General features: G+C 35.3%; 1 pseudogene; it reads right to left on the bottom strand.

Moving 5' to 3' along the window:
• Positions 1 to 23,836: 23,836 nt before the first annotated feature.
• Positions 23,837 to 24,697, bottom strand: LOC120222657 (annotated as a pseudogene).
• Between the last annotated feature and the right edge of the window lie 1,638 nt (positions 24,698 to 26,335).

Here is a 26,335-nt window from a genome sequence, read left to right as displayed (position 1 = left end):
GGCATGGAGGAAGGCACTTGTGGGGATGAGCACTGGGTGTTATATGGAAACCAACTTGACAATAAACTAGTTGTAAAAAAATTTTTGCATATTTCTGTATGACCACTTAGAAAATTGGGGTGCCTGGGTGGCTCAGTCAGTTAAGTATCTGACTTCAGCTCAGGTTATGATCTTGCAGTTCGTGAGTTCAAGGCCCGCATCAGGCTCTGTGCTGACAGCTCAGAGGCTGAAGCTGAGATTAGATTCTCTTTATCCCCTTCTCTCTGTTCCTCCCCCATTCGCACTCTGTCTCTTTCTCAAAAATAAATAATTAAAAAAAAGAAAATTATCACTGATTAGATATATGTGTAAAAATCTATTATGAATACACAGATAAAAAATTCTGACATCTCTTAAGCTTTGCTAAGTAGTATCAGCTCCAAAATACCTGCCTGTCTTATAATTCCTAGAGCCCTATAGCACTTGTGTATTTGACCTTTCCAGGTGTTCTACCTTTCTTGTTTCCTACACAAGCATACACACATACACACACACTCTTAATCTTTAATTTCAGTATTGTGAATTTCTACTTAGTAGGTCCACAAATAATATATGTTGATTAACTGATATACTGATTGAAAATGCAGGCAAATTTAGATATTTAGAACAAATTTCATTTTCTCTGCATTAAGGAAGCATTGTCTTAATCAAATAAACTAAACTGTGATGTTCTATAAAGTACTTTATGTAATTATCTTGCTTTCTTCAAACTGTTATCTTAGTACACACAATTTTATTCTACAAAAAGGAGAAAAACTGGAAATTCAGAATCTCAGATCATAAACACATTGAAATAAAATGTCATACATAGGTAGTTTACAAATGTTATGAAATAAAAATATTTTGCCTAAAGGCTGGTTTTTGGAAATGGTAGTGTAAATATAGAAAAAATAAGATTTCTTAAAATATTATTTGTATTCATTCATGTACTCAATATTCATGTATTCACCCCTTCATCCATTCAAAGCCTATATTTTAGGCACCAACTTGATACTAAGTACAGGAAATACTAAAGCAAGTAAGACATAGCCCTTTTCTAAAGGAGTTTCCATTTATAATGAGAATAATACTTAGTGAATAAAGAAGAATATTTATATTACTTTAAGACTGTAATTCCAGCTATATCCAGGGTCCCATTTCTGAAACTAGGCCCTGGGAATTCAGATCAGAGCACTTCCTTGAGGCATTCATAGAACTGTAGGAAATTTGGGGAACTATGGCAAAGGCCATTTTCTATCATGACCTCTATTCCCACATGCTCTGATCTTTCCAACATCCCCTTTGGGCATAAATACATAGACTGTGTTTTCATAGTTAGAGTGTTTGCACAGATATGACTAACAATAATATCACTTTTTGCATTAATACCAAAGAAACAAAAGACTTATAGTCCTTTAGCGTGTACCTTCTATTATAGGACATGTATAACAATACTCCATCATTAAAAATGATATCATTGCTTCACTGATATCAAAAGGTTGAGAAGAAAATAAGCTTTATTGCACAGCATGAAAAGATAGACTTTAATATAAAATGGCATGAATGGGATAAAAGATGAAGATTATTATTTTTATTTATTTAGAGACCAGAATTTTTTATCTATATTTCCAGCTGCTTATCAATCTCATTGTGTATATAAGATGGGACTACATATGTTTATACACACACACAAACACACACACACACATAAAAAGAAACACACAAATTCACAAATATAGACACAACTCAGATAACTTTTTTCAGATATATGATTAACAAATTTAATTTTGCTATTTGTAGATTGTATTTCATTCTGTTTCATTCTGTTGATTGTTGCCTTTAATGTTTTATTTTTTAGTTTGATGTAGTCCTAATTGTTTATTTTTGCCTTTGTTGCCTGTGATGTCTTAATCAAATGCAAAACATCATTGCCAATGCCAATGTCAAGGAGTCTCTCTCTATACTTTCTTCTAGGAGTTCTATGGTTTCAGGTCTTATATTTAAGTATTTCAGCTATTTACAGCTGATTTTTGTGCACGATGTAAAATAAGGGTCCATTTTCATTCTTTTGCATGTGGATATCCAGTTTTCTCAACACCATGTATTGATCATTAATTCTTCCTGTCTGGAATGCAGGCTTAATCCCTGGAGCTGTGACAGCCGTCATGTGATCCTGAAGCCAAAAGATACTAGCTATGAAAGACGAGAAGAATGTAGAGATTATATCTAAGACATCATCCTTGAGCAATAGTAACCAACTCTGGACTGCCTTCTTCCAGGCTTCTTGGATATGAGAAATATTCACCTTTAAAGTGTTTGAATCTCAATTTTTTAGGATTTCTGTTACTGCCAAATGAGCACATATCTAACTGCTAAACACAGAAAAATTTAATTCTAACATAAATAGTAACATGATACCTATCCCAATAGAAAATTGTACATAAAACTATCATTTCCGTTGTCAATTCATCTTGAAAAAGAGGATAAGCATCATTTTAATTCCTATAACTAAAAAAAAATGAACACCATGCTTTTATTTTCATTTGTTTCAGATTATATGAAATATAATTAAAATATGGTTATTTTTATTACTGTGTCATAGCACCTCAATGTATTTTAAAATCTAGCTTAAAATATTGTTTGAAGAATGCCCTCTGGTAGAAATGCATACTATTCTTAGAATAATTCAGAAAAACATGTTTTGTGAAAGCTACTCTTTTTGAAACAATGTAGGGTGCTAATGAAAATCTTTCAAACAAAAGGGTTGGCCAAAAATAGTGAGAAATAGAAGGAAAAACTAGAGATCTAATAAAGAACAGAATATTAATTCTACTCAAGTGTATTTTGTATCTAAAGCACAACGACAATTTAGATGAGGTTTTCTTTAATCTTTCAGCACCAAGAAGGAAAAGTAATACCGATAAAGTATCTGTAATCAGGTACTTTAACTCCTATAACATGGTATACTTTTAAAATTAAAAATATAAAAATACCACAGTAATATCACACATGAAAACACTTGATAGCTTTCTCCTTTGACCAAGAAGAATTTTAACCTGTGGCAGTGGAAATTCTGTTCAAAAGATGAGAACTTCAAAAGCAAAGTCTGAAAAGACTGCCATATAAAAGACACATGGTAGACCAAGAGTGAGTTGAACAATCATAAATTATGTTTAAGAATACTCCTGCACTCCGATGGGTGTTAAAGAAGAAATAAATCAGGGGCGCCTGGGTGGCTCAATCAGTTAAGCGTCCAACTTCGGCTCAGGTCATGATCTCACGATTCGTGGGTTCGAGCCCCGCGTCAGGCTCTGTGCTGACAGCTCAGAGCCTGGAGCCTCCTTCAGATCCTGTATCTCCCTCTCTCTCTGACCCTCCCCTGCTCACTCTGTCTCTCTCTCTCTCTCAGAAATAAATAAAACATTAAAAAAATATTTTAAAAAGAACTAAATCAGATTGATTTATTTTAAATGCTCCACACAGTAGTGTAAATTAAATTTCAGTCTAGTTAAATTTCAGAATATACTTTCTACAAAATGTGGTTGATTCTTTTACATTAGAAATTAAGGAATACAGTATAATTCTCATGCAAGTAAGTCATATTAGTGTACCAGGACTAATGTCCCAAAGGCATTGCATATTGTTTCAGTTCTATCTGAGACCCTACAACTTGGAGGAGAAGGATTTGACTGTCCACATTTTGTATAAATATGTGCTTGTCTTTCAGTGATATAGTACTTAGTAAGTACGCCAGCTACTCTTAGCTTATCACTACCTACCTGGCCTCAAGACTTTGGAAGAGGAGGCTTAAAATCGATGAGTTGAAATTTCAATGGGAAGGTTTATTTGAAGATAGTTGTCAGAGCTCTATGGCATGTCCTCTCGGCCAGGTGCTCCCTCCTCACCTGTATTTGTGGGTGGAGCGTGAAACAAACATCGACACTTCAAAGGAGCCATTCAACAAATCTGTCTATATTTTGTAGGATCTGTACAGTATAAGGTCTAGAGCCTGAGTCTTGCCTGAGACAACTCATAATGGGAGGTTGACTAGTACTCTGATAACACAGGGAGAAAAGATGACCCAAAGCAGGTCAAAGTCAGATGCCTCCAGTGAGACAGATTTGTGTCCACCCGGAAGAGAAGCCAGCCTAGATAAAGCTTGACAAAAGGACTGTGGGTAAACTCAGAGCAAGTTCTTATGGTTTAAGCCTATTAGAAGCAGCAGGTTGAGGGGGATTGTAAATGATCACACAGTAGCATCCTTGGCAAAACACTGCACTTAGAAATTCCTGGATGGGGAGAAATTTCTCCAGGAAACCCTCAAAGGTACCTCACTCAAGATTTGACTGGGCACCCAAGACAGAGAAGTACAGTTTAATCAAGCCCATATGAGTATGCATTTTTTTTTGTCAGATCCCTCAAAACCACTAGAAAATACACTGATCAGACCTGTAGCTAGAAAATGGGTCAAGAAGTGGAAAGGTGAAGGGAGAAGCCACTGATGTGCCTCTCCTTATCCCTGCAGGCTTCCTGCACACAGAGGCTTGACCTGGGACAGGAGTAGTTTTAAATGGAAGGGGAGTAGCTTCAAGAGTAGACAGGACTGGAGTTTTTATTCCCTGAAAAGGAGCTTTTGTTATTACCTGAGACTGATTAGTAAAGCCCTGGGATCTGCCTGAAATATTGCCAGGTAAAAGATTTGTCAGAATAACAAAAAAAGAGAGCAATGCAGAAGAGTGAGGCTATTCACTGGTTGTACACTACAGGGTCTCCTTAATTATTTCATTTCTTCACAGCATTAAAATAAGTAGCTGTATTGTAAAAATTAAAAGGGGATATTATATGTATCTAAATGGTTAAATCTTACTTGACAATGTATACATGCTAAAGATGAAAAATATTAATACAGCAGAGAGTTTAGAAAAAATGGCTAAACATGAAAAAATTTCCTGTCTTCCTTGAAATATAAATGATAAAACCAAATTTATTTGAAAAATATGGACTTGTATACTGGGTGTGATCATGTTTATCCTCAGACAATTTGAAGAATATGAATAATAAGCAGCTATTTACCAGTTCTTCTTAGCAAGTAGTAGTCACACATATGTTAAAGAATGTTATAATTAATGATACCTAGTTATCATTTACATTAAATATAAGCTGTGGATAAGATGAACAAGATGTCAACAAGAGAAAAACACGTTTCCCTGAAAAATGTAATTCCCCTCATGCAAGAACAGACTGAATTTATGCAACATTATGAGGACATTTTTAGGCAATGTTATGCTATTTCCTCTCATTTCCAAATCAAGTTTCACTGTTGGCAGAGCAGGAGCTTAATATGAGCACCTACTAAATGAGAGTAGATTGAATTTTACTATTACTCAAATTATTTTGTGATCAATATTTCTTTTTTTTTTTTTAAACATTTTTATTTATTTCTAGGAGAGAGAGAGAGAGAGAGAGAGCGTGAGCAGGGGAGGGTCAGAGAGAGAGGGAGACACAGACTCTGAAACAGGCTCCAGGCTCTGAGCTGGCAGTCAGCACAGAGCCCGACGCGGTGCTCGAACCCATGAACCGCGAGATCATGACCTAAGCGAAAGTCGGACGCTTAACCGACTAAGCCACCCAGGCGCCCCTCTGATCAATATTTCCAAAACAATATAGGGTGGTATAAAGGTAAGGCCTAGGTGAACTGATTATCCTTTTTTTAAAAATTTTTAAGGTTTTATTTTTGAGAGAGAGCAAGAGCAGGGGAAAGGGAGAGAGAGAGAGAGAGAGAGAGAGAGAATCCAAAGTAGGCTCCAGGCTCTGAGCTGTCAGCACAGAGCCCGATGCAGGGCACGAACCCACAAGCTGTGAGATCATGACCTGAGCCGAGGTTGGACACTTAACCAATTGAGCCACCTAGACACCCCTGATTATCCTTCTTTTATCTCTTTTCTGGTTCTCTTTTCTTTTCTGTTTTTGTTTTGTTCCCACATCCAGCCATACATACCCAGAATCTAACTCATTATAAATTAGCACAATCCAGGAGCACCTGGGAGGCTCAGTCACTTAATCTCGGGACTCTTGATTTTGGCTCATGTCAATCTCCCAGTTGGTAAACTGAGCCCCGCATCGGGCTTTGTGCTGACAGTTTTCTTCCTGGATAGCTATTTTACTCCTTTTGAACCCTAAAATTAGGTAAAAGGGTTTTTTTTTAGCCATCCTTGCCCTAGAACTTTAAAAAGTGTATTTTTACCATATAAATGATGCCCGTTTTCTACCCTGTAATAGATGCCCACCCATTGTTACTCAGAACATCTTTAAATATTTATCTGAAGTATCTGTGTATTTGCAGAAAATTGAGTCAATATTCAAGGGGGAAAAAAAGCGTATTTCTCTTAAAGGGAAGCCTGAATATAAGCCCTAGTTCTTCCCATTACCAGCCATGTATCCTGTAACCATGGGGAAGTCACTAAAATTCTCTGTGACTTAGTTCCTCCAGCTCTATAATGAGAAAATGCTCTTCTGATCTCACAGATGAGGAAAACAGAAGAGTTCATGTATGGGGTATTATGGGAGTGAACAAAAGAGAAGTTGAAGTATGAGAAAATATTCTGAAATAATGCATAAGCACACATAATGATATTTAAAATAAGACATAGTGATTGAAAGTGATGATCTTATAATCTATTAGGTATTTCCTATTCAATTATATATATCTTTTTAATATCTGGAGCTGCAGGAATGAGTTAATTTTATATATGTAGAGCCACTATTTGTTCAATAAATTTTGAAGTAAGAATTTAGCTCCATAAGCATATGAAGGCTCTGGTAAAAATATGCTTACCTCACAAGAAACAACATTTTTGACTTACTCAAGGTCCAAAATTTTATATCATTTTCTGTAAAAAATTTATTGGGTACATGAATAATTAATACTGAAATTAATGGGGAAGTAGGTAAAATGTGTTGAGATTTTATGGTATATTTATTATCCTTAGAAAAATGAGCACACTTAACAGTGATTACATGGATAAAGATTTCCTGTTTAGATATAGAAGAGGTATGTAGGGTAGAAGTAGGCAAATCTAAATTCAGTTTGTATGTTACTGTCTAGCATAACCAATCACTTCTTAAACTGGGCCTTACTTTGTTAATTGGAAAACATCTACATTATGTATCATAGAGCAAAATATCTGAATATGGATCCTGGATAGGAAGGCACTCTCAAGAGACTTCAAATAAAATCCTTAATTATTACAAATTACAAAAGAACAACAGTTTATTGGCAGCAAATAAACAATTAGAAGACAAAACCTACTGTCTCTTTAATCTAAACTTAAAATTTTAAAGAGATTATTTTTTTAAGTTTATTTATTTTGAAACAGGAGAGAGGGAATCCCAAGCAGGCCCCACGATCAGTGCAGAGCTTGATGCGCGGCTCGATCCCACAAACATGAGATCATGACCTGAGCTGAAATCAAGAAGCAGATGGTTAACTGATCGAGCCACCTGGGAGCCCCTCAAACTAATATTTAAAATGAGCATTCTTTTCACCCACATGGTAGATAGAGACAGTCCGTAATTACTCAATATCTGCTATTTTTCACAGTCTTTTTTATAATTAGTTAGAGGTCATGCAATTAGCTCTGACCAAAAGAAATAAGATGTTCCAGTTCTGGTTCAAGGCAGTTATGAGCCATTCTGTCTTATCACCAATCTGTCTTTGGTCCAGTGACAAACATGGAAGCCACAGAAGTGATGTTCCGGATGGTACAGTTACAAAATCCATGAGAGAAATCCCCAAATTGCATAGACTTTATAGGAGTTTAAATTAAATTTGTTGTATTTATCCCTGATATTTTTTAGTTTCTCTGTTACTGCAACACATCCTAAGCTATCTTTACCAATACACATAAGTTCTCAAAGTTATTCAATGGCACTTCATACCTATTATTATTAACACAAACAAACATGTCCCTTAATCTGTGAGTATCTAGCCAACATATACCTTTCTTGGCATTATTCTCACATAAACTTCATTGAGATTCTTGTGTTTCCATTTGTAGACACGACATCGCCTCTGAGTAGAGTCACATTGTCAATGCATCCCAGGAGGAACAAGACCCAAAGCAAACTAGCTTTCTATACAATACCATTTGCAAAGCATGCTAGAAAATTTCTATTCCCAGTCAACAAAATAAAAATCTGTTTATCTGAAAAACCTGTCACCTCAAAAATAAAAAGTTGTATTTTCAGAGAACCTGATTCCTAACACTACTTTTAAATTCTATTACCTGTGGAAACTGAATAAGTATTTCTCTCATTCAAGCCCAACTTTTTGTTTGTTTTATGCCCAGTACATAGGATTATAAGCTTCCATTTCTATACTCAGTTGAATTCTGACAGTGTGACCATTCAGGCTAATGTATAATTAACCTTATATTTGCAAAATTCTCAATAATATTATGAGAGTTACTAAAGTTTAATCTTAATAACCTTGGCATATAGCATAAAAATCTACTAAAATCCAAGTAGGCAATTATATTCATTCTAAAGTAAGCAAATCCCTAAAAGGTACTGATCAGGCACCATATACTGACTTACACACAGGAAAAAAAAGTGGATATGCACTACATGGCATGTTCAGGAGCTAGACCTCAGTGAGAATCTCAGTACTACCATTTATTATTGATGTTAACCTTGGACAACCTCATTCGGGCTGCTCTCTGGGCCTGAGTTTACCTACCTTTAAAGTGGTGAAGATGACGATGATGATGGCAACAATAACAGTAAAATCTGTGTACAGGGTTTGCTGTGAGAAACATGGTAAAATATTTAAATCTCTTAGAAAAACATGTCAGTATGTAGTAAGAGACAGAACATGAGCAGGGGAGAGGGGCAGAGGAAGAGAGAGAGAAAATCTTAAGCAGGCTCCATGCACAACGTAGAGCAGAATGCAGGACTTGATCCCAGATCCTGGGATCATGCCCTGACCCAAAACCAAGAATCTGATGCTCGACTGAGTCACCCAGGTTCCCCATGACTTCTTTTTTTACCCAAACTAATTTTGGAAGTATTATAAAATATGGATGAGGAATCTGAGCTTATTTTGAAAGCAAATTAATAGTTATTTTAGATTACCTTGGAAATGACAGTGTATGTGAGAAATGAAAAGTAAGTTACTCTTATTGCCAGTCATTTCTTAGCTCTTCTATGGTCATCTTAACTAAGTTCTGATTGATAATCTGTTCTAAGGATTTTACTATAGGTCTACTATAGCAGCAGTAAGTCATCTATTCGATGCAAAATATCAAATTGTTTCATTAAAATGGACATATAGTTATGTATTTCTGTTCTAATTACTTCACTGACTGAAAATATTTATGTTTTCTTGCATAAGTTGAGGGGAAAATAATTGATTGTATTTGTAAGAGTGTCATTTTCAATGCAGATTATTTCCAATTACAGATAATTTAGAAAGTAAATTTTAATTGTGCATATCACATTTTTGTTCTTTTAATTAAACAGTTTTATTTTGAGATGATTGGAGATTCACTCACAGTTGTAAGAAATTATATAGAAAGACACTTTTTTACCTTCAGCCATGGAAATATCTTGCAAAACTATAATACAACAAAGAGCAGACTGACAATATGGTCATGATACAGAATATTTCCATCACAAGAATCTTGTGTTGTTTTTTTTACATCCACATTCATTCTCTTTCCACTTTCATCTGAACCCTAGGCAACCAGTGATCTGTCTTCTGTTTCTACAATTTTGTCACATCAAGAATATTATGTACTTGGAATCAAGCAGTATGTAACTTTCTGTGATTGTCTTTTTTCACTCAGCATAATTTTATGGAGATTCATCCGAAGAGCTTCATGTACCAATACTTTGTTCCTTTGGCTGATGAGTAGTATTTTATGGTATGAATGTAGCACATGTTTTTCAATCATTCATTTCTTAATGAACATTTAGGTGGCTTCCAGTTTAGGCAATTACAAATAAAGCTGCTATAAACATTTGTGTACAGATGTTTTTTGGACGTAAGTCATTGTTTATGTGAAAATGTCCAGAAGTGCAACTGGTATGTCATGTAATATTTACATTTTTTAAAAGAAACTACCAACTGCTTTCTGGAGTGGTTGAACCATTATACAGACTCACAAACAATGTATGAGTAACACAATGTTCCTACAACCTCACCGGCATTATTAATGAATAGCAATTATTTGAGTCATTCTAATAGGTGTGTAGTAATATTCCACTGGGGTTACAATTTGCATTATCCTCATGGCTTTCAGGTTGAACATCACTTCAAATCCTTATTTGCCAGTTGTATAACTTTTTTGGTGAAATGTCTTTTCATGACTTGTGTGCTTCTTAAATGAACTGTTTATTTTATTATTTTAACATTTGTTTATTTTTTGAGAGACAGAGAGATACAGAGCATGAATGGGGAAGGAGCAGAGAGAGGGGGAGATACAGAATCTGAAGCAGGCTCCAGGCTCTGAGCTGTCAGCACAGAGCCCGACACAGGGCTCGAACCCACGGACTGTGAGATCATGTCCCGAGCCGAAGTCAGACACTTAACTGACTGAGCCACCCAGGTGCCCCTGAACTGTTGATTTTTTAAATGTTGAGTTTGAGAGTTCTTTAAATTTCTAGATACCTCTTTATCAGATATGTAGTTTCCAAGTATTTTCTCTTGTCTATAGATTCTCTTTTGAATATAGGGGCCATAATTTACTCACTAATTACCCTTATGCTTAGAACAGTGCCTTAAAAATGAAATAAATCCCAATATTTGCTTAATTAAACTGCACGGATCTAACTGCTCTTTAGTAGAGTACAGAGGAATAGAAATTAAAATATAAGGATTGGGGTATCTGGTTGGCTTAGGAGAGTATGCAATTTTCGATCTTGGGGTTGTGAGTTTGGGCCCCATGTTGGGTACAGAGATTACTTAAATAAAGAAAAAAACATATTTTTTAAATAAAATATGGGGATTCAACTAGGGAATCAAGATTTGAACAGAGAAACAAACATAACATCCATATTGTCGGCATCCCTTTGAAGAGAATGACACATCAACTCAGATGCTTCTCATTCAAACCAGGAGAAGACCAACAAGCAGTATCAAGTTATTTAAAGGATTTATTTTGATACATCCCATTCATTTATATGTCCCACTATCTGGTATATGGGTTACCTTAATCTCATTACATTCATCATTTAAAAAATCTTTTATCAGCTATTGATATTACTTGGATTCAAACTTTGTATTCTTTGAAAATAAAATACAATGAATGATATTCTCTGAGAAGAAGCATGTTCAAAAAAAAAAAGTAAATAACATCTGCTGCGAAATATCTTGCATTGTTCTAAAACCCTATGCAGGGATTGTGGTTAGGGGAGCTGGCTCTCTGCCTAGTTTTGCATCCCAATTCTGTCACTCTGCAATCCTGGTTAAGTTATCTGTAAAAGCTATTTACATTTTTAGGAAGGAAATAAAGGAGATAGGGCAGGCCAAGCACTTAGCACTTAATCTGACATACAATAAGCGTTCCATAAATATTAAAGCTATTTGTATTACTATTTTTGAAGAAACACTGCTTTTCTTGTGGCTTTATCCCAACTATCTTTAGCTGGAAATCTCCATACCCCATTAATCATCTTGATAGTATTTAATATAACCTACCAAGGAAAAGAGAAGGGACGTGTGTACTTCCTTCTTCCACTGTTTCAGTGTCTATGTACGAAACTTCACCAGCTGCACTAAAAGATGACAAAAGTCATATGTTGACTCTGAAACTAAATTTTAAAAATTCAAGAATTAATATTGTATAGATTATCTGCATTGACAGTGGTAAGTTTTCCACTTTATTTTTTAGCGAATTTAAGCTTCACAAGAGCAAATAATCCTAAAGAAAGGGCTTTGAGAGAAAGACCTAGAGAGCAGCCCAACCTCCAGGGGCAGCATCTGACATGGCCCTGGGGCGTAGGCATAGATAAGAAACTGATCCTGCATATTCTCTCTCAAATTTTAAACATTGTCTCTCTACATATAAAATAACCATGGGGCTTCCATATCTTGGCTATTGAAAATAACAGTGCAATAAGCACAGTGGTAAATCTATCTTTTTTGAAATAGTGTTTTTGATAAACAAATGGATAAGGAAGATGTAGTACACATACAGAATGGCATATTACTCACCCCTAAAAAACGAAATCTTGCCATTTGCAACATGAATGGATCTAGAGGGTATTTTTTTTCTCTTCTTTTTAGAGGGTGTTATTCTAAGTGAAATAATCCAAAGATAAATACCATATAATTTTACTTACATGTGGAATTTACAAAACAAAACAAGTGTAAACAAATAAACTACAATAAAACAAAGAGAGAAACAGACTAAAATAGAGAAAACAAACTGGTGGTTACCAATGGAGGAGGTGATGGAAAATGGGCAAAATGGGTGAAGAGGACTAAGAGGTTATAAAATCAATAAAACGGGATGAAAAGTACAGCATAGAAAATATACTCAATAATATTATAAAATACTTATGCTGAGCATTATATAATGTATATCATTGTTAAATCAGGATGTTGTATGCCTGAAACTAATATGTCAAATATACTTTACCTAATAATTTTTAAATAAATAATAATCACATGGCTTCTAATGTTTCTATCAAGTATCTACCTGTCTTTCAAATGTCCTAACAAATAATTTCATTATATTCAAATCCCATGAAGTCTACCATTACTGAAATGTTTGTAAGTCACAAAAGAAATACTGGCAACATGTGAAATAATAAATGCCCTCTCTGCTGTTGGCAATTTCCACACCACTGATTTAATCAGTTACAGTAAGGGGCTTACGGGACAGCAGAGCTCATATATAAGAGCCTGAAACGGCTGCCTTGCAAGTAAATACATATACATAGAGAGAGATTATGATGATAATTGGTGACCAGTTGCAGTAAATCAGAAAAATGTTAGTGTCCTTTCAACCTAACAATCTTTTGTCTGCTTAACAAACAGCAGGTTTCAGGTTGTAAAAGCAAATCAGAAATAAGATGTCAATTATATTCTCCAAGCACACAGATAAATGCCCAACTATTTGCTTGGCTTTTTCCGTACATAAACAAAAACATAGTTATCAGAGTTTGGAATTGAGAGGAGAGCACAACTTATTTTCTCAATACCTTGGTAGAGAGATCAGGTCATATCTTTTGCTTCTAAAATTTGCAAAAAAGAACTGAAGCAGGGCTCCTGGGTGGCTCAGTCGGTTAAGTGTCTGACTTTGGCTCAGATCATGATCTCATGGTTCATGGGTTCCATCCCCACATCCCCAGAATTCAGATTCTGTCCTTCCCTCTCTCTCTCTCTGACCCTCCTCTGCTCACGCTGTCTCTCTCTTTCTCTCTCTCTCAAAGGAAATTAAAAAAACATTAAAATTTTTTTTAAAAAGAACTGAAGCATAATTTTCTAAGTAAAAAAGATAACAAAAGCAGGGTACATTCAATTAATATTTTACCTTGTTGAGAGAAATAATATCTAGCATCACTCTGCTTGTATCTGAAGATTTGGAGGGTTGGGGTACTACTCCTTCAACATTCAAAAACTCCACTTGAATTTCCATCAAAGTAAGTACTGAGATACTCTATAAGAATAAACTCTACAAAGACAGATGACAGATAGATAGATAGATAGATAGATAGATAGATAGATAGATAGAAGGATGTTACATGTTACCGTATTATCGTTAATGTTCAATTTGCCTGAAAGCAGGCATAATGTAAATGAAAAGTTGAAAGGCCCTAAGAATTATTTTGAAACAATTTTTTCTGAATGGAAGAAGAGCTAAGAGTAATTGAAAATGTTTGGAAAGTGCATCAGTTCCTCAGGTAACCTCACAGGATCCATCTGGCATGTATAATTCATGAATAAGTATAGTACACAAAATCAGAAAAATCTTTCAGACACTAGAGATGTGAATTGACAAACTGCATCATAACGGGTTTCCATAGATACTTTGCAAAGTATCATTTTGCGATCCATCACATGGGATGTTAAGAACCAATAAACAAGGTAGGAGATTACGCCACAACACCTGACTTTACGTTGTCAGAGAAGTTCTTTTTTACCAGATCACATGAACCTTCAGAGAAATACCTCTGAACTGCTATTTTAAAAAAGAGACATTACTAAAATAGTCTTATTCTATTTTGGAAATATCAAACATTAGCAAAAATATGTAACTCTCTTTTTCTGACACTACATTGAATACTGTGCATTTATATGCAGTTTAGAACACAAAGAAACAAAAACATCTACAATTTTTCTAAGATAGAAAATCATAGTATCTTGAAAGAACATTATCATTGAACATTTGTTGATTTGTTATATATGAGAAGCTCAGCTCTTTTAATGATACTAAAACTAGAGTTCACATACACTTCTTCAAGGACAATTTGAACTGAGATCCACTAAGCAACGTGAATCCATTTTCAAATACATTCAATTCATGCTCATAGGCAAAAATTTTTGTTATGATCATATCCAGCACTTGAATATATAATGTTTTCTGCCTAATCACACTTGACTTGAGACTCTACTTGGTTTGAATCCTTCAAAAAAAAAAAAAGAAGAAGAAGACCTCAGGTTGTTTCGATCTCTGAGGTTAATAAAAAAAAGTCATGATAAATCAGGCTGTTGCCTTTGTAGATAATATTTAAAACCTGAATTTCTACCCGGATTTATAAGCCGGCATTCACTCTTAGCTCTGTTTTAAAACTTCATAACTTATTTTAAAATCTAAGTTTTGACTAGTCTTTCATCTATATGTTTTATAAAAAAAAAAAAAAAGCTTTTGTCCAAAAGCAATAAATTCTGATATGACCCTAGGCTGAAGTTGTGAGGAAATATGGAGGCACTACTCTGTCAAAGAACAGCAAAAAAACTAATGTGGAAGGATTTATATGAGGAGTATGAATGAAAATGCCAACATCATGCGGTTGATCTCATTTTGATTGCATTCTTTCCTAATCCACATAGAAACCAAGCCATCAAAGAAGAGAAGATACAGGTACGCTTCCCCTAGACATTAAACAACATGTACCAGTTTACTGTGATATTCTGGAAGCAATAACGAAGCTTATGTCTTTGTTAGCTAAAACAGCTTGTCAACAGGAGTCAAATTCATCCATAGGCTCATCCACTCCAACAAGAAGTTACAGAGCTTTTTTGCCTTTGGCAGTTTTGCTAAAGTAATTACAATGTGCTCATGCATCTTTAAGAATTGCTACAGCTTATATTCCAGGCTTTAGAATTAGGGGTGCCGAGGGGCTATGTTTCCAAACATGCTGTAAATGTGAAGTTTTCTGTTGTGGCTGTAATGCATCCATTGTGTCTGGTAATTTAAATATATTAATTTGTACCATGAATAATAATTTGCAATTCTCCCCCAAATCAGAGCAAAATAGCCTGCACTTTATATCTTTGTTGTATTACATATGAATACTATCAGTCTCAAGCCTGTATCTTTCAATTTGTCTGGAAAGGTAAATAATTATTTGTAATGAGAGAGTTAAAGTACTTTCATGTGTCTTTTAATGTGCTAAGAACCTCCAATGAGGATAGCAATGATCACTTAGATTGAGACTAACAAAATAACAACAGATGTAAACTACTGAAAGTGCTTATACCTGAGGGAAATGATCCAACTAATATAATTGAATTGGGACACCTTCTGTAATAGTAAGCACAACAGCACAATGAAACAATCAGTGCTCTGACTCTTCAAGCTCTGTTCTAAATTCCTTGCATATTTTGACACATTTACTCATTAAGTAACTCCGGTGGTCGATGTTACTGTTGTCCCTCATTTTAAAGAGGAAACTGAGGTACAAAGGGGTTCAATAACTTACCTGACTTTTAACTGCTAGTCAGTGTCAATGCTGCCATTCAAGACCAAGTACCCTGGTTGAAGAGTGTGTGCACACACACTTTACCTACTGCACTGAAGTGACAGTGCCAGTGCACAGGTTGGAGCCAATAGCGAGACTGGTTGGAGAGAAAGCACTGGTTGGTGAGTGTGCAGGTCAAGAAACCACGTTCTTACAGCTCAGGCTTTCTCTACGCTTGGGAGAGGCCAAGGAGAGCACAGGCCAGTGAGCATTCTCCTGTCTCTTCTTCAATTCACTTGGGTTTATACACATCATAAGTCCTCTGCCCCTCAGAGTGAGATATGAAGGACTAGGTCACCCACCTAATAGAACTAATTTCTTTAGCGACCTCTCAAAATATTGGAAACCGTGCATGTGACAGTGTATGGTGAGGCCCACGATAGTACAACATGACCTGTGTCTTGCATGACCTCTTCTGTCCGCCGCTGCTCTGGTATTGCATAATTAGCCTTCATCTTTGAGCAACTAATTTACTTAATAAGAGTTCCTTCTCAGGTGTTAAATTAAAAACGCTTTAATAGATGGGATGACATCATTTCATTTAAATTTTTATCCAGGGAAAGAAAAGGCCAAGTTTGAAAAGTTTTATACATTCAGTGCTGCCTATCTTACCTAATGGCCATGCAATTCTTTGGAAAGGCATAATTATAGGTTAGCACACAATTAAATTTCCTCAGGAAGGACTTATTGTGTAACTTTCTATTACAAACTTCACTTCAGAGTGTCCAGCTGAGATAAGGGCAAGGATTAGAAAGAGCATGATTAAGAAAGTAAAAAAAAGAAAATTCATAAATTAAGCATGAGTAGTTTATATGCTTAATACTCAGTGAAAATACTCATTTTACTTCTAAGCCATATTACTGCTGATAAATATTTGCATGTAACAGTAGGGATAATAAGATGAATAATTTCAAAAAGAAATCAGAAACAAAAGAAAAAAAACTCCTCTAAATAAATGTTTTAACTCTACTAATTATAAATATGCACTGGAGGCCTTTCCTCAAACCTAGTCCTAGAATGTCTTTTTCCAATATAAATATACTAATATAATGAATTATTAATTATGCTAACATTTTTACCAGTCTTTTCTTAATCTCATAAGACAGCATTTCTAAAATCTGAAGACAAAGTTATGTTGGAAACAGAAACCATTTTCCAACTTTTGAATAATTACTGCAAATTTTGCTTACAGATCCAAAAATTATTTTGACTCATTTCCTTTCAGAAATAAAGGATACCAGTAAGAACAAAAAATACTGTAGGAATTTTAAAAGACTCTAGGGAGTTTTCTGTATCTTCTTAAATGACTTGATTAGGTTTATTTGGCATTTATTATATAGTTAATTATTAACTCATTTTGAAAGCTATTTCAACGAACTATTTAAAATATGGAACTATTAAAATTTTCAGTGTATAAGTTACTAGAATTTGTGTGATTTCAAAGCATCTAACATACTATGTGTATAGTCTATACTTGATAGACTAGCTATAAACATTTGTTGATTGGCCAGATATATTATTTGAAGAACTTTCTTTCAAGAAACTTCATGATGCATTTGAATTACAAGGTGGTTGTTAATTTTTTTTTTTAAAATCCATCTATGTATATAATCAACATAAACAAAGAGCTACACTATTAAAGAATGATTCCTGGGTCATAAAACGCATCTTACTTAACAAATTTAAAAGAATAGATCATATAGAGTGATATCAGAAATATGGCAGTACAGGAATTTCTGGTACGTATCCTCTCTCAAACACTTTAATTTGGACAACTATCCACGAACAAAAAAATACCCTTACAAGAGCTATGGATTACAGTAAGTGACTAAAGCACCTGAATGAAGCACAGAAGTAAGAAAATATATGTTGAGAAGAGTAGGAAATATAGTCTTGTATTATTGCCATCATTTCTTTGCTAAGTCTGGGACACTCAGCATGAAAATAAACACTGTCCACACTGGAGAGAAGAGTGAAATGAGTGCCCAAATCCGCCATGGACCCCAGTGCTGGCCTGAGCCATCTCCAGGCCAACTCCTGTAGCCTCTAATATTGTAGTGTATGCTATAACTCTAGTATGAAGGTTAAGTGACAAAAGTGTTAAAAAATAACTACAGCTACAATAGTTTGTTGATGAATACACAATATAAAAAGAGGTAAGTTGTAACATCAAAAACATCACATAGAGGGGACAGTACAAAGTTAGAATATTTGTATGTGATCTAAATTAAGTTGTTATCAGTTTAAAATAGACTGTTATATCTCTAACATGTCTTATGTAAGCCTAATGATAACCACAAAGCAAAAACTTATAGTATATATTTCAGAAAAGATAAAGAGAAAGGAATTAAAGTACATAACTAAAGAAATTATGAATTCACAAAGAAACACAGCAAAAGAGGAAGAAAGGAAAAAGGGAACTACAAAAGAGCAAGAAAACAAGTAATAAGATGGCAATAGTTAGTATTTCTTTACAATAATTATTTTAAACATAAGTGGATTAAATTCTCCAATCTAAATGCATAGAGTGGAGAAACAATTTGAAAATCAATACCCCACTGTATGCTGCGTACAATGGACTCACTTAATCTTTGAGGATGCAGACTCAAAGTGAGGGATGGAAAAAGTTATTTCATGCAAAAAAGAAATCAAAAGAAAGCAGAATAGCAATACTTAGACAAAACAAAATTTAAGACTGTAACAAAAGAAGAAAGGTCATTATATAATGACAAAGGGGCCAATTCATCAAGAAGATATAACAACCATTAATACATAAACATGCAACATAGGAGTACCTATTTAAGAAAATAATAGCAGATCTAAAAGGAGAAATAGGCAATAATGTAATGAGAGCAAGGAACTTGAATATCCTACTTTCAACAACGAATAGGCTATCCAGACAGAAAATCTGTAAGGACACACTGAACTTGAATTATACTTTAGACCAAAAAGACATAATAAAGGAATTTAAAAGTATTTAGAAATAAATGTAAATGAAAACTTATCAAAATTTATGAGATCAGCAAAATTAGTCCTTAGATGGAAATTTATAGCAGTGAATGCATATATTAGGGGAAAAAAGCCTATCTAAAATCAGTAATCTAAGCTTTCATCTATGGAAAGGAGAGAAAAATCCAAAGTAAGCAGAAGAAAAGGAATCATAAGGGTGAAATTGGTGAATTTGAAAACAGGAAATCCAAAGAGAAAATCAACAAAAGTAAAAAGTAGTTCTTTGAAAAGTTCAGTAAAATAGACAGGACAACTAAATAAAAATAGAGAAGAGACAACTTTCTTAATAAAGAAATGGGATGGGGAGCATTGCCATCAATCCCATAGGCTTTAAAAAGATAATTAAGGAATACTATCAACAACTCTAGGCCCACAAATTTGACACCCTAGATGAAATAGACTAATTCCTTGAAAAACAAATTTACCAAAACTCACACAAGAAGAAATAGACAATCTGAATAAGTCTCTATCTATTAAGAACTTGGGTCAGCAATTAATAATCTTCCCAAACAGAAGCCTCCAGGCTCAGAAGGATTTGGTGGTGAATGTTATGAAATATTAAAAAAACCAAACAAAATAAAACAAAACACCATACTAATCCTCTGCAGTCTCTTTAACAATGCAGAAGCAGAAGAAATACATACCAACTCTTTTTATGAGGCCAATATCACACTAAATCAGGTACGAAAATCAGACACCAAAATCAAATACCAAAAAAAGACAAAGAGATGAAAAGAAAACTGCAGACCAATATCCTGTGAGTACATAGATGCAAAAATCCTCAACAAAATATTAGAAAATTAAAGCAATATATAGAAAAACTATACACATGACCAAGTGGAATTTATTTCAGGGATGCAAACCTGAGTGACTTTGGAAAACCAATGTAATTCATCAACATCCTAACAAAGAAATACCACATGATGCTATCAATAGATATTCTCTCTCTCGCTTGCTCTTGCTCTATCATCTATCTGCTTATATACATGTGCTTAGATAGATAAGTTATAGACATATATATAGATATAAAGATATATAGATATATCTATAAAACTCACAGTAAACTAAAAATAGAGGAAACTTCAACTACAAGAATATCTACAAAAAACCTATAGCATCAACACAATGTTGAGAAATTTCGAGTTTTGTCAGTAAGATCAGCAAGAAGGCTAGAATGTTCCTTCTAACCAGTTCTTTCCAAAATTGTACTAGAAGTCTTTGCTAATTCAATAAGGCAAGAAAAGGAAATAAAATGTGTACATTGGTAAAGAACACATAAAATTGTCTTTGTTCACAGATAACATGATGGTCTATGTAGAAAATCCAAAAGATTTAGCCAAAAAACTCCTGGAACTAATAAGTGATTATAGCAAGGTTTCAGAATACAAAATTAAGATACAAGAGTCTCCAATATGTTGATAACAAGTGAAATTTGAAATTAAAAACATAATACCATTTACATTAGTATCACCAAAAATAAAATTCCTAAGTTTAAATCTAACAAAATACTTATAAGATCTAATGAGAAAAATTATAAAACTCCGATGAATAAAATCAAAGGAAAACTAAATAAATGGAGAACTATTCCATGTCCACAGACATGAAGACTCAATAAAATCAAGATGTTGGGGCAATTGGGTGGGGCACTTGGTTAAGTGTCTGACTTCGGCTGAGGTTATGGTCTCATTGCTAGTGAGTTTGAGCCCCACGTCAGGCTCTGGGCTGACAGCTCAGAGCCTAGAGCCTGCTCTAGATTCTGTGTGTCCCTCTCTCTCTGCTCCTCCCCTTCTCATGTTATTTCTTTCTCTCAAAAATAACACTAGATTTTTTTTTAAATGATATCATTTCTTCCCGACTTGATCAATAAATTCAATACAATTTTAATCAAAATCCCAGCAAGTTATTTTATGGGTATTGACGAAATGATTCTAAAGTTTATATGGAGAGGCAAAAGTCCCAGAATAATCACATAATATTGAAAGAGAAGAACAAATTTCGAGGACTGATGCTACCTGACTTCAAGACTTCTTTTACGGTTGTAATAAGGAAGATGTTGTGGTATTCGCTAAAGAAAAGGCAAGTAAGTCAATATAACAGAATAGAAAGCCCAGAAATAGTCTCATAAATACAGTTAACTGGTACCTCACAATGAAACTGAGGCAATACAATGGAGCAAAGATAGTCTCTAAAATAAATGGTGCTGGAATGACTGTACATGCACATGGAAAAAAAAAAAATAAATGAATCTAGACAGAGACCTTGTACCCTTCACAAAAGTAACTCTAATGGATGATAAATCTAAATGTAAAAAACAAAACTATAAAACTAACAAAAAGAAAAAAAAGCTTAGATGATCTTAGATAAATGATACCTTTTTAGCTACAATACCAAAGATAGACATGAAACAAATAATTAATAGGTTGGACCTCATTAAAATTATAAAGAATTCTCTGTGAAAGACAGTATCAAGAGAATAGATGACCAGACAATAGGAGTAAATATTTGCAAAATATGTTTGATAAAGGATGGTTTTCCAAAATATGTAAAGAATTCTTAAATCTCAACAATAAGGAAACGAATAACCTGATTAAAAAACAGTCCGAAGATCTTTACAACTGTGTCACCAAAGAAAATCTACAGATGGCAAATTAAAACATGCTCCATTTCATGTGTCATCAGGGAAATGCAGATTAAAACAAGAAGATGATATTATATTTATTAGAATGGCTAACATCCAGAACACTGACAACATACAATGGCAATGAAATGAAGCAATAGGAATTCTCATATAATGCTGGGTTCCATACAACCCAGAGATTGTGGTCTTTGGTATTTAACCAAAGGAGTTTAAAGCTTATGTCCACACAAAAACCTGCACATGAATGTTTATAGCAGCTTTCTTCATAATTATCCAAACCTGGAAGCAACCAAGATGTCTTTCCGGGTAAATATACCGTGGTATATCTAGACAATGGAATATTATACAGCATTTAAAAAAATGCGCTTTCAAGTCATGAAAAGACATGGCGAAATCTTAAATACATATTACTAAGTGGAAGAAGTGAATCTGAAAAAGGCTGCATACTGTCTAAATTCAACTACATGACATTCAAAAAAGGCAAAATTGTGGAAACAGTAAAATAATCAGTGGTTGCCAGGAGTGGGAGTGGGGAAGAGTTGAATAGGAGCACAGAGGACTTTTAGGGCAGTAAATATCCTCTGTAGCATATTATAATAATGGATATATGTCATCATACATTTGTCAAACCCCAAAAATGTATAATATCAAGAGTGAAATGTGTTAAATTATTGCTTTTGAGTGATAACAACGTGTTAATGTAGGTTCATTCTTAGTAAAAATGTACTATTCTGGTGAGTGATATTGAAAATAGAATTATGCACTAGGGAAACAAGGGTTAATGGGAAATCTCTACATCCTCTGAGTTTTATTGTTAAATTCAAAGTGAGACCAAAAAAAAAAAAATCATTTTTTAAAAAGCTAGGGTAACATTTATGTACAGACACATTTAGGTGTTTTACACCACATATCATGTAACTTTAAAAAAAATGGAGAAAGTATTATTAATTTATCCCTCATTGAACATGGCTAGAAAGAGCGTTGGGACCTTGTAGTTAGCTAGTGCTCTTAGACCTACTGAATTTTACAAAGATTCTCAGAGCACACATAACTGCAAACTTGGGGATACTTGTGATGTAACTGGGTTACATCTTCCAAGAAAGAAGTGAGGTTATTTATTTATTGTTGTTCGTTGTTTGCAAAGGACAGTCTATAAATACCTATGTAATGAGTTTAAACTTAGTTTTGGTGGTCAATCATCATGCCAAAAATTTTCTCTTCAATAAAACCTAATTGTATGTAGTAATGAAGTTTCCTTCTTATTGTATTATTGTAAATGTGATATTTACAACTAAATTTACTGAGCAACAAAAATACTTTTGATATCTGAGTCAATCTGTGGATTTCGTGGACTTAATCAGTTGATCCAGAGTGTCCTTGGTCAAAGGGATGCTCGTTATCAGTTTCTTCTTAAAAACCTCTTAATGATAAATTTGTTTTAATAAAGAAAAAAATATAATAAAATCCAAAGTCCTTGTCATCTATGTCTCAGAGGTTCTCCCTGAATAGCACTTGGCTACCTCCTTACCTTCTCACTTCATTCCTCTCCTCACCAGCCTCTCCCTAGGTGTTTCCTCCTGATGTTTTCCAAATATACCCAGCAATGTCTTCTTGTTCCTTTGTCAACAAGTTTTGTCCTCAGATATCTCATATTTTACTCTTTTTAAAAAATATTTTTATTTTTTAAGTAAAATCTGCGCACAACTTGGAATTCAAATTTACAAGAGCCTGATGCTATGAGCTGTGAGATCATGACCTGAGCCAAAGTCCCACGCTTAACTGACTGAGCCACCCAGGTGCCCCAAACAATTTTAAAGCTATTTATTTATTTGCTTGTTTATTTTTCCTATATAAACAAGATCCCAGTATCAAGATAGGAAAGGGGAGAACAAGGAACATATCCCTTGCGTGTCCAGAAATAGGGGGGCAAGGGAAGGATAAGCTTCGAAAAGAGGGATGGGAATGTCATTAAGGCAGCAAAATATTCTCTGTAAAAAGACACAGGAGAAGTTTCCACAGCCTCAGAGATGAAGGCTTGAGACCCCACCTTCTCAGCTGGGGGCCTCTCCACTGGAAAGTTCAAAGGAAGAGAAAAGTGACAGCTTTTCTTCTCTGGGTACAGTTGCAGCCCCTCACTGCTCACTATGGGTTTACCTTCTGCCATTTGTAGGTAAGGTGCTGCAGGACTCAGAAGGCAAGGCTTCACTTGTGTGGGTTCAAAGTCAGCAACTCCAGCAGCAGCTGTGCTCCAGACTCTTGCATCTCAGATACCCCTGACTGCACTGGGTGGGCCTCCTGGGGAAAAAGGCTCCCTGGGGCAGAGACACATCTCGGAGCCAGGCATCTTCTGGGGGCAGCCGACCACGTCAAAGATCTTGCCTAACTGGTGAGCTTCAGTTTCCACAGAAGAGAGCCTTGCGACGAAACACCTCTGTGAAGATACAGCCAACACTCCACACGTCCACGGGTGTCGCAGATGTAGACTGCAGTAGAAGTTCTGGAGCCCAACACCAGAGTGTAACAAGTAAGGGCCATCTGAAAGCTGTGGGTTCTGGCCAGGCCAAAGTCAGCCAGTTTGACTGTCCCACCACTTATGACCAAAATGTTCTCTGGCTTCAGATCTCAGGGAATGATGCACTTGGCCTGAAGGAAATCTAGGCCTTTGAGAAACTGGTGCATCATTTCCTTGATAGTCTCCCATGGCAAGCCTGGCGGGAGTGCTTTCTCCAGATACATACATTCTTTGGCCTTGGTTCAAGTGCTCAAACACCAGGGTCACTTTGGTCTCTCAGTCAGTTCGAGCCGTGGCAGAGAGGTCCACCAGCAGGTTAACACTGTGAGGTTCAAAAGCCTCCAGCCACCTCAATAAGGCCACCAGCTTTAGTAAGGGCACCTCAGGAACTGTGCTGATGGGAAAGCCCCCATTCTAGCACCTCTTTCATTAGGGACTCTCACACTATTGAGGGTCTCATAGTGGCCACTGAGGGGATCTCGGGCCTTGTATACCGTTCCAAAGGCACCAACACCAATCTCAGCCACTGGCTCATATCAGGGAGTAGCCATTCTCAGGTCAGAGGAGACCCTCACCCTGGGCCGGGGGCTGCGGGGGCTGTGGGGGCCACCCATTATCAGGGCTGGGAGCCAGATCCTGGGGTATCATGCCCTCAAGCTCTGTCCAGGGGAGCTGGACACTAGGGGCCTGACCACAGACAGCCTGCAGGTTAGAGCAGCCGCCTCACCCGTACCCTTGCCCTGGGACCAGCTGCCAAAGAGGCACACAGAAACTTTAATATTAAAGCTACTTTGATCTGCATTTGTGTCTTTTATTTTCCTAACTCAGTACTTCATTTACTGAATTACATTTCTTATTTACAAGACAAACTTTTTTCTGGTGGATTAAAAAATATCTACAAAATAGCACAACAAATAAACATTAAAAAAAGAAAAAAACATTTTTTTTCGATTTAATGCAATGTAATGGTCAGGTTGTAATTTTTTCAGATTACCCTTTTTCCTTGGACATATTTTAACAGAAACCACATCAGGTATGAAGGTATCACAAAAAAATATTCTCTTCAAAAAGATAAAATTTTCTAAGGGCATCTGGGTGGCTCACTGGGTTAGGCATCCAACTTTCGCTCAGACTTCGGCTCAGGTAGGTCATGACCTCGTAGTTCACCAGTTCAAGTCCTGCACTGGGCTTTCTGCTGACAGCTCAGAGCCTAGAGCCTGCTTCAGATTCCACGTCACCCTCTCTCCCTGCCTCTCCCCAGCTCATTCTCTCTCTCTGTCTCTCTCTCTCTCTGTCTCTCTCTTATCTGGAGACTACTTCAGATTCTGTGTCTCCATCTCTCTCTGCCTGTCCCCCACTCATATGCTGTCTCTCTCTCTCTCTCTGAAAAATATACAAAACATTAAAAAATTTTTTTTAAAAGATAAAAATTTCTATAATGCTTTATACCCTTTTGGAAGCCAGTCCATGCCATTTCAGTAGACAGCATAGCTTTCAGTGAAACACATGTGTGGAGGAGGGTGTTCCGTTATCTGCGCAGGTCCTAATGCCCGGTCATCTGTTGAAATATGCAGTGACATTTCAAATGTAATTAAATTTCTAATTGTACATCCAAACTTTGTTTATGCATTGGCATGTGTAATAAATTATGATTTATGATTGTTAAAAGCCATGAATTTGAAATCTGTAGGGCAAGTCCTCAGCATCTTGACTGTACCATAAGACTCGTTTCTTTTAGAAATTATTTGAAAACATATTAATGGAACTTAAGTTTAGATATTATAAAATTGATACTGTTGGAAGACAAAACTGAATCTTCAAATTACATTTATGCTGGGCTATTTTTATATTCTCTGTAAAAGCAGTTATTTGTACCAAGAATAATTAAAATAATAAATGCACATGCATAAAATGAGAGTTTCTAATTATACACCGTTTTGGGGAGGACATTTCCAATTACAGAGTAAAAAGGATAAAAAACATTTTAATTACTATTGAGAATTAGACACAGTTGAAAGTTTAGCTTGAACTACCAAGGCATGTGTAAAGTGCATCTAAAAATGAAAAGACAGTTAATTGTTCTAAAAGTTCTAAACAACTTTTAACCTTTTTAGTGCCATAGTTTATGACATTGACAGAATGCTATTATATGAAAATCTGGATTTACAGCATACTTTGGGTAATCTATA

Source organism: Hyaena hyaena, unplaced genomic scaffold (genome assembly GCF_003009895.1).
Source record: "Hyaena hyaena isolate Hyena2069 unplaced genomic scaffold, ASM300989v1 scaffold_17, whole genome shotgun sequence".
NCBI lineage: Eukaryota > Metazoa > Chordata > Mammalia > Carnivora > Hyaenidae > Hyaena > Hyaena hyaena.
Note: the sequence above shows the minus strand (reverse complement) of the source record. Positions and strands in the feature narration are given on the sequence as shown.